The sequence below is a fragment of the Agelaius tricolor genome, unplaced genomic scaffold (assembly GCF_023055355.1).
Source record: "Agelaius tricolor isolate 1412-34295 unplaced genomic scaffold, bAgeTri1.0.p SCAF_18, whole genome shotgun sequence".
Lineage (NCBI taxonomy): Eukaryota > Metazoa > Chordata > Aves > Passeriformes > Icteridae > Agelaius > Agelaius tricolor.
This window is the reverse complement of record NW_027269278.1, coordinates 2,610,995-2,619,850: the sequence shown is the minus strand read 5'-3', so window position 1 is coordinate 2,619,850 and position 8,856 is coordinate 2,610,995. Positions and strand designations below refer to the sequence as shown.

At 49.5% G+C, this 8,856-nt stretch overlaps 1 long non-coding RNA gene across 1 annotated transcript; it reads right to left on the bottom strand.

Annotated features, from left to right (window-relative positions):
• Positions 1-3,861: 3,861 nt before the first annotated feature.
• LOC139597575 (uncharacterized) lies at positions 3,862-7,446 on the bottom strand. Its single transcript, XR_011681650.1, has 2 exons — positions 7,212-7,446; positions 3,862-6,927 (listed from the first exon to the last, which is right to left on the bottom strand). It is a non-coding gene; the product is annotated as an uncharacterized lncRNA (long non-coding RNA).
• Positions 7,447-8,856: the final 1,410 nt, after the last annotated feature.

Here is an 8,856-nt window from a genome sequence, read left to right as displayed (position 1 = left end):
TGACTTCTTGCACTGCAGAAAGGGGAAAAAATCACAATGAGATTTTCCTACTGACATTGCAGAGCCAAAATGTTTTATTTCTGTTTGGAATTCAATGTGTCCGGGGAAAATGACTTTTTCCACTGAAGTTTTCCCATTTCAAAGACCAGATTTCTCCAATGTGGACAACCCAGGATTTCTGTGAAAAATCCAGGACAATTGAGACCCTCTCAGGATATTTGGGGAATATAAATAGGGAGCTCTTAACTCTCCCTTTTTGCTGCCTTTAAAAAAAGAAGGATGGGGGTGTGAAGCCAAGCAACCACATTTCTGAATGGGAACAAAGGCAGGGAAAATAGATTTTCTAGAACATATATATAAAAAAATATTGCTTGGATCTTCAAAATCCATCCAGTCCAAAATTCCCTCATCTAGATGCTCCCCATTTCAAAATGTGATGCTAAAGCTGCCTTCCCTACAGGAATAGGGTTGGTTTATCTGGAAATTTAGGGAACAAAGCTGGAATTCATCAGTGCAAGGGAATAATTGATGAATTGATGTCCATGGAGGTGAAAGCCACTGGTAGCCTGCCTTGCTTTTCTTTTTCTTTCTTTCTTTCTTTCTTTCTTTCTTTCTTTCTTTCTTTCTTTCTTTCTTTCTTTCTTTCTTTCTTTCTTTCTTTCTTTCTTTCTTTCTTTCTTTCTTTCTTTCTTTCTCTTTTTCTTCCTTTCTTTCTTCCTTTCTTTCTCTCTCACTCTCCCTCTCTCTCTCTCTCCTTCTCTCTCTCTTTCTCTCTTTCTTTCTTCCTTTCTTTCTTCCTTTCTTTCTCTCTCACTCTGCCCCTCTCTCTCTCTCTCCTTCTCTCTTTCTTTTCTTTTTTTCTTTTTCTCATTTCTTTTTTTTTTTCTTTTACCAGGACTTGAATTCATCTCTGCTTGGTCATAACTAAAAACCATTCCCAGAAAGCAGGATGGGGAAGAAAAATAGAAATAAAGGAAATGGAAATAAAGGCCCTGCTGCCAGACAGGATGTGGGGCAGGCAGAAGAGATTTTCCAATGTCTTTCTCCTTGGGAAAGCTGCCAAATCCCGGCCTAGGACTAACCCTGAGGCCACCCAGTGCCCTAAGCTGCCGATCTCTAACCCTTATCTCAAAACCAGCCCAGCCGGGTGCTGTGTGTGGCAGCGATTACAAGAGTTAATTACAAGGGCTGGGAATGCTCCTCTCACCTTTCCTGCCCTTTCTTGGAGCTCTGACCTCAGGCCGGGACCCTCAGACGACAACAAGAGGGGACAAGGGGCATTAAAGCAGCGCTAATCATCACCAGGGCTCAGCAGGCTAATTAACGGGGAATTAGCATCTGCTCCTAATCAAAGCCCCCTCCAGTCAGCACTTCCAGCCTCGGGACTGACCATGGGGAGGTTCAGAGAGTGGGAGAAGGACCCGGGGGACCCTGGAGAAAGGGATCAGTGAGGGATTCCTGCTGCTTCTCAGCCCAGATGGCCACTGGGGAGTTTTCCCTTCTCCTTTTTGCTCTTTTCCCCTATTTATTCCTCCTCCCTGTGCCTGAAAAAGGAATTTTCCTGCTGTAGTTGGTGTTTAGCACAAGCAGCAGACGCTGAGGATGGATTTGTGTGTGAGGCTGGCTGGGCACCTTTAGCCTAACACCAGGGAAATGCAGAGATGCTGCAAGGAGCACAGAGGAGGAGGTGGAGTGGGGAAAAAGCAGGAATAAATGCAATTTTTCTCTCAGGAGAAGGTGCTGAGAGCATCTCTGCGTGTATGAAAAGTCGCAGAATAGTTTGGGCTGGAAGGGGCTTTAAAGGAGCATCTCACTGCCCCCCTGCCATGGCAGGGACACTTCCCACTGTCCCAGGCTGCTCCAGCCTGGCCTTGGGCACTGCCAGGGATCCAGGGGCAGCCCCAGCTGCTCTGGGCACCTGTGCCAGGGCCTGCCCACCCTCCCAGCAGGATTTCTTCCCTGTATCCAGTCTGAGTCCCCCCAGTTTTAGTTAAAACCATGAGCCGTTGTCCTGTCCCTCCACCCCTTGTCCCCAGTCCCCCTCCAGCTCTCCTGGAGCCCCCTTAGGGCTCTGAGGTGTCCCCAGACCCTCCTGTGCTCCAGGCTGAGCAGTCCCAATTGTCTCAGCCTTCCCTCATAAGAGAAGAATGTATCCAGGATGCTCATAGGATCAGCCTCGCTGCATGGCTGAGACAGTGGGAAGGTGGCAAAGCCCATGTACAGCCAGCAGCAGCCAAAGATTGCTTTGTTCCAGAGCATCTTGAACACTTTCCAGCCAATAGCACATTGCTACAGCTAATAGCTAAAAAGAAAGAAATAAATAATAAAGATTTTTAGCCAACCACTCAAAGCGCACGTACACCTGCTTCACACAAAGCTTGCTTGTCTGCTTTCTATCAACAATACACAATACTCTATTATTAAGCTTAAAACCTTCTGCTACCTTGCTAAGCATATTTTTCTGCAGTCTTAAGGTCTATCTTGGCCAAGCCCAAAGCTCAAACCATTGTTTCATGTCCTTGCTTGCTGTACCATTGTTAACTTTTCTACTTTTAGATTTGCAGCTGCAGCTAGCTCAAAGTTTCTGGGGTTTTTTGTTTGGTTTATTTTTTTTTTGTTTGGTTTTGTTTTGGGTTTTTTTTGTTTGTTTTTTTGGTGTGTTTTTGTTTGGGGTTTTTTGTTGTTTTTTTTCCTCTCTGTTTCTGAGGCCTGCTTTCACAACTTCCTCAAAGCTTTCTTACCTTTACTGTGTTCCCACAGTTCCCTGCTCAGTGCCTGAACGCTCAGTGCCTCACCCTGGGCTGGAGCAAGCAGGAACGGGGGCTGTGCCCATCCTGGAGTGCCCACAAATGCCAAAACTTGCACCCTGAGCAGGGATGAGCCTCAGGATTTCAGCTTTTGTATTTTTCATCTATTTGTAACCCTGCAGTTCTTTAGTGTAGAGCCCTCAACTCCATGTACAGTGGGAGCTGCTGCTTCCCCAGTTTGGGCAGACACAACAATTCCTCTCCAGGCCTGGAATCAAGGACACCTCAGGCCCTGAGAAATGTGAAACAAAAGTGACTTGGGAGGGAGCAAACTGGGGTGAAATGACTTCATTACCTGAAGCTGTAATTGGAACATTAATCCCCAATATGCAAACGGACCAAATTTATAAAAGTGTGAAAACCCGTGACCATTTTTGGGTGTAGCTCCTGTCTCATAATCTGTGCTATCATTCAATTTTGGAAGCCCCCATCTCATAATATGTACTATCAGTCAATTTTGGAAGCCATTTTTGGAAGCCCCTGTCTCATAATCTGCTATCAGTCAATTTTGGAAGCCATTTTTGGAAGCCCCTGTCTCATAATCTGCTATCATTCCATTTTGGAAGTCCTCTCCACAGCCTCAGGCCAAATGCAGTGTTCTCTTGCGGGTCTGTGTCTTTCAGCACAGAAAGTTTAAAATCCTCAGCATCCAGGCTACCAACACCCCTGGATGGGCTTCATCTGCCCTAAATGTACCTGAAAGCCCTTCAATAAATAAACTGCTTTTTATTCCCTTATTTTTCTGCCCTCAAAAAGACATCACGAAAAGGCAGAGAAGCATCCTGAAAACCCAGCTGTGCCGGGCGAGAGGTGGGCACGGGGCTGCTGCTCCCCCTGCAGCCCCGGGCGCGGCTCCTGCCTGGTAACAGCGCAGGGAGGGCGAGGATCCCTCCCCCGGCGCTGGCCAATGGCTGGGCCCCCTCTGCGAGCATCCCGAGCATCCCTGCCCCAGCCATTGGCCAATGGCCACCTCGGCGAGCATCCCTCCCCCGGAGCTGGCCTGGTGTTTGTGGGTTTTTAGGACAAGGGAAGAGATGGGAATTTTGAGTCTATGTTTCAGAAGGCTGATTTATTATTTTATGGTATAATGTTATATGAAAAGAAAATGATCTATTAGAACGATACTAAAGAAAGAGAAAAGAAGACAGCAGAAGGCTCGCAAAGAAAAGAAGAGAATGAATAATAAAATCTTGTGATTGATGACAGTCCCGACACAGCTGCACCTGTGATTGGTCATCAAGTAGAAACAACTCACATGAGACCAACCAAAGATCCCCTTGTTAGTAAACGATCTTCAAACTACATTCCACAGCTATCAGATAATTATTGTTTGCATTTTGTTCCTGAAGCCCCTCAGCTTCTCAAGAGAAAAACCCCAGAGAAGGGATTTTTCAGAAATTATGTCTGTGACAGCCAATGGCTGAGCCAGCTCTGCGAGCATCCCGAGCATCCCGAGCATCCCGAGCATCCCGAGCATCCCGAGCATCCCTCCCCCATGGCCGGGCCGCCTCCGGCAGCCTCCCGAGCCCTCCCGCCGCCTGGGGCAGCGCTGCCTCCGCCAGCCCGGCACGGAATCGGGAATCACTGACCTATTTTCGTGTCCAGGCAGGCGCAAGATGACAGACAAAGGGAGCTTTAGCTCGGGGTATTTAAAGGAAAAGTCGCTCGCCGTGAGCTGAGTGTCCCCAGAAAGCACAGAGGCTTTGGGATGTTTTCTTGCCCGGCAGCATCCTCGTGTGGGATGCGGGAAAGGGATGGAGCAGCTGGGGGAAAACTGAGCAAAACTGGCCAGAATGGACCAAAGCGGACCAAAACAGACCAAAACTGACCAAAACTGACCAAAACTGGCCAAAGCTGGCCAAAATGGACCAAAACGGACCAAAATGGACCAAAACGGACCAAAACGGACCAAAATGGACCAAAACGGACCAAAATGGACCAAAACTGACCAAAACTGACCAAAGCTGACCAAAAACTGACCAAAACTGACCAAAACGGACCAAAACAGACCAAAGCTGACCAAAACTGACCAAAATGGACCAAAATGGACCAAAACTGATCAAAACGGACCAAAATTGACCAAAACGGACCAAAACAGGCCAAATGGACCAAAACTGATCAAAACAGACCAAAATGGACCAAAACTGACCAAACTGGACCAAAACTGACCAAAACGGACCAAAATGGACCAAAATTGACCAAAACGGACCAAAACCTGACCAAAACTGACCAAAACTGACCAAAACAGACCAAAACAGACCAAAGCTGACTAAACCTGACCAAAATTGACCAAAATGGACCAAAACTGATCAAAACAGACCGAAACAGACCAAAACTGACCAAAACGGACCAAAATGGACCAAAACTGACCAAGCCAGGCCAAAATGGACCAAAACTGACAAAAATGGACCAAAATGGACCAAAACTGACTCCACTGAGCTGCAAAAGCAGGTTTTTAGGAAAGGAATAAAAGAGTTTGGAATAAACTGGGTGTAGGATAAGCCCAAGGACAGGCAGGATGTGGAAGGAGCAGATTTGTGGGAATGCTCCCACAGGGATTTGTGGGAATGGTCCACAGGGATTTGGGAATGGTCCCACAGGGATTTGGGAATGGTGCCACAGGGATTTGTGGGAATGGTCCCACAGGGATTTGTGGGAATGGTGCCACAGGGATTTGGGAATGGTGCCACAGGGATTCCTCCCCTCCCTGGCTCTGAGGGATGAGCTGCCTGGGCACACAAGTCAGCTCTCCCAGGGTTTTTGTTCGAGTTTGCTGATGGACTTGGCCCCAGTTTGGGAATGTTTAATCCCCACCTCGGGCAGGTTTTGGAGCTGGCAGCTCGGGCTGGTTGAAGTTTGTTGGATGCAGCAACAGCCCCGATTGTCTCTGTGCACGGTCCTGTGAAGGGGAGGGCACAGCACTTGGGTTCTCAGGTTGAGGTGCCACAAAAAACCCCTCCCCAAACTGCTCTCCTTAGCCTGGAAAGCACTCAGACAATCCCAGGAATCCTTTGGAAGCTCCCAGAGCCCTCATGGAAGGGGGAGATGTGCTGTGCCCATCACAGGGCACAGACAGGCAGGGGCCAGGGGGGACCACAGCCCATCCTGAGCATCCCTGGCTGGGTGGGTGGGTGGAACTGGAGCAGTTTGGGAGCCTGGGCTGCTTCATATCCCGGACTGGGGGTGTCTGCTCACCCCTCAGCACTGCCCAGCACGGAGCAGGCAGCGATGAGTAACAAAAAAAGGCTCCCACAAATGGGAATGATGACAACAGTTGCTCCATAAACGCTGGCAGCTCTCCTGGGACTCTCCACACAGCTGGGGAAGGTGCTGCTGCTGCTGCTGCTGCCAGGGTGTGTTGGTCACGGAGCTGGGGCAACCCCACCCCCTCCCGAATGTGTGCAGGCAGGAAGGAAAGAAAGAACAAGGACAGATCTTGGTGTCCTGAACAATGAAAACAGGAAAGCTCCTCCGGGCTGGGGAGCCTGGCAAGGGCTGTAAGCTGAGCCCATCCTGATCCCATCCTGATCCCATCCTGAGCCCATCCTGATCCCATCCTGAGCCCCATCCTGAGCTCCATCTTGATCCCAATCCTGATCCCATCCTGAGCTCCATCTTGATCCCATCCTGATCCCATCCTGAGCCCCATTCTGATCCCATCCTGAGCCCATCGTGAGCTCATCCTGACCCCATCCTGATCCCATCCTGATCCCATCCTGAGCCCATCCTGATCCCATCCTGATCCCATCCTGATCCCAATCCTGACCCCATCCTGAACCCCATCCTGAGCCCATCCTGACCTCCATCCTGAGCCCCATCCTGATCCCATCCTGAGCTCCATCCTGAGCCCATCCTGATCCCAATCCTGAGCTCCATCCTGATCCCAATCCTGAGCCCATCCTGATCCCATCCTGATCCCAATCCTGACCCCATCCTGAACCCCATCCTGAGCCCATCCTGACCTCCATCCTGAGCCCCATCCTGATCCCATCCTGATCCCATCCTGATCCCATCCTGAGCTCCATCCTGATCCCAATCCTGATCCCATCCTGAGCCCATCCTGATCCCATCCTGATCCCATCCTGAACCCATCCTGATCCCATCCTGATCCCATCCTGAGCTCCATCCTGATCCCAATCCTGAGCTCCAATCCTGATCCCATCCTGACTCCATCCTGATCCCATCCTGAGCCCATCCTGACTCCATCCTGATCCCATCCTGAGCCCATCCTGACTCCATCCTGATCCCATCCTGATCCCCATCCTGATCCCATCCTGACCCCAATCCTGATCCCATCCTGAGCCCCATCCTGACCCCATCCTGACTCCATCCTGAGCCCATCCTGATCCCAATCCTGATTCCATCTTGATCCCATCCTGATCCCATCCTGAGCCCCATCCTGACCCCATCCTGCTTCCAGGCAGCCTGGGGGATCTGCTCAGCCTCCTGTGGAGACAGGGGTTAAAAGAAGCCTGCAGCTGCAGCATCCTGCAGGGAGGGATGCAGGGATGGAGGAAGGGATGCAGGGAGGGGGCAGCCCCGCCCTGGGGGCTCCAAGCAGCATTCCAGCTGGAATTCCACCTCCCCCCTGGCCAGTCCTGCCCTCCCTCCCTGCAGCCCCTCTCCCTGCACCCCCCTGGGCACCGGACCCTCAGTGCCCCCCTCTGCAGCCCCACATCCCGCCCTGGCACCCCAAACCCACAGCCAAGCTCTGCCTCAGCTCCTCCCGCATCCCCCCCGGCCCATCCTCCCTCCCCCCCGTGCTGACCTTTTTATTTTCTGCGTCAGGAACATAAAATGGAGACTGCAGGGCAGGGAAATGTTTCCCTAAGATGGCTGAGGGAGAAGGAGGAATCTCACAGCAGTGCATGAGCACCCTCTGCTGCTGGATGGGTCTGGGGGCGCCAGGAGCTCGCCGGCCCTGCTCCAACCCTGCACACCCCAAGCAACAAAAAACCCCCAAATTTCCTTAACCGGGTGATTAAAATTCTTGTGATAGTCAAAATATTTGATTAAAAAGCTTCAGCATCCTTGTGACCCGCCGAGGTCTCCTGGCTGCCTCTCCCTGCTACGTATTTTACATTTATATTTTCATTGCTGTGTCACATTCAAAATCCCCCCCAAAATAACTGTATTTTGTATTAAAACCAAAATATTTTGCACACGCGGGTCCTAAAAATTATTGCCAGTGCCACACAAAATTATGGAATTTTTCAGGTTTGAATAAACCCATTAAATTTAATTTTTTTGAAGTTCCACATTAGGACAAACACGCAAAACTTGATATTTTCTCTCTTGGGATGGCAAAAAGGGTTAAAAATGGACGTGAGGGGAGGACCAGCACTCACTTGAAATGGGGTGACCAGGTTTGGTGCCCAGGGAAAGGTTTAGGGGTGAAAGGGTACATGGAAAACCCTGCAAGCTGCTCCCTGCATATCCAACTATTAATCCAGGACTGTGTCAGTGCAGGGCCAAATCCTGATGGAGCTGAGGCTGAAATTCTCTTTTAAATTTTTTTTTTCAGCAGCCTTGTCACCCCCTGAGCTCCCCTGGTTGCCTCTCCATCCCCTCTCAAACTTCTATTTTCCCTGCTGTGTTACATTCAAAATCCTCAGGAAAATGAGAGTATTTTGTATTAAATCCAGCGTTTGTCACACCCACAGCTCCTAAAAATGATTGCCAGTGCCCCACACAATTATATAATTTTCCAGGTTTGAAAAAACTTTAAATTTCATTTAAGTTCCATGTTAGGATGAGCACCCAAAACTTTGTGGTTTCTTTTGTGGGATGGGATAAAGGGCTGAAGGTGGATTTGAAGGGAGCAGCAGCCCCCACCTGACATGGGGTGACCTCATTTAGGGCCAAATCCTGCTGGATCTGAGGCTAAAATTCTTTTTGCTTAAAAATTTTCAGCAGCTTTGTCACTCCCTGAGCTCCCCTGGCTGCCTCTCCCTTCCCTTTTACTCTTCTGCTTTCCTTGCTGTGTTACATTCAAAATATCCAGAAAAAGGAGAGTATTTTGTATTAAAATCAACATATTTCACACACA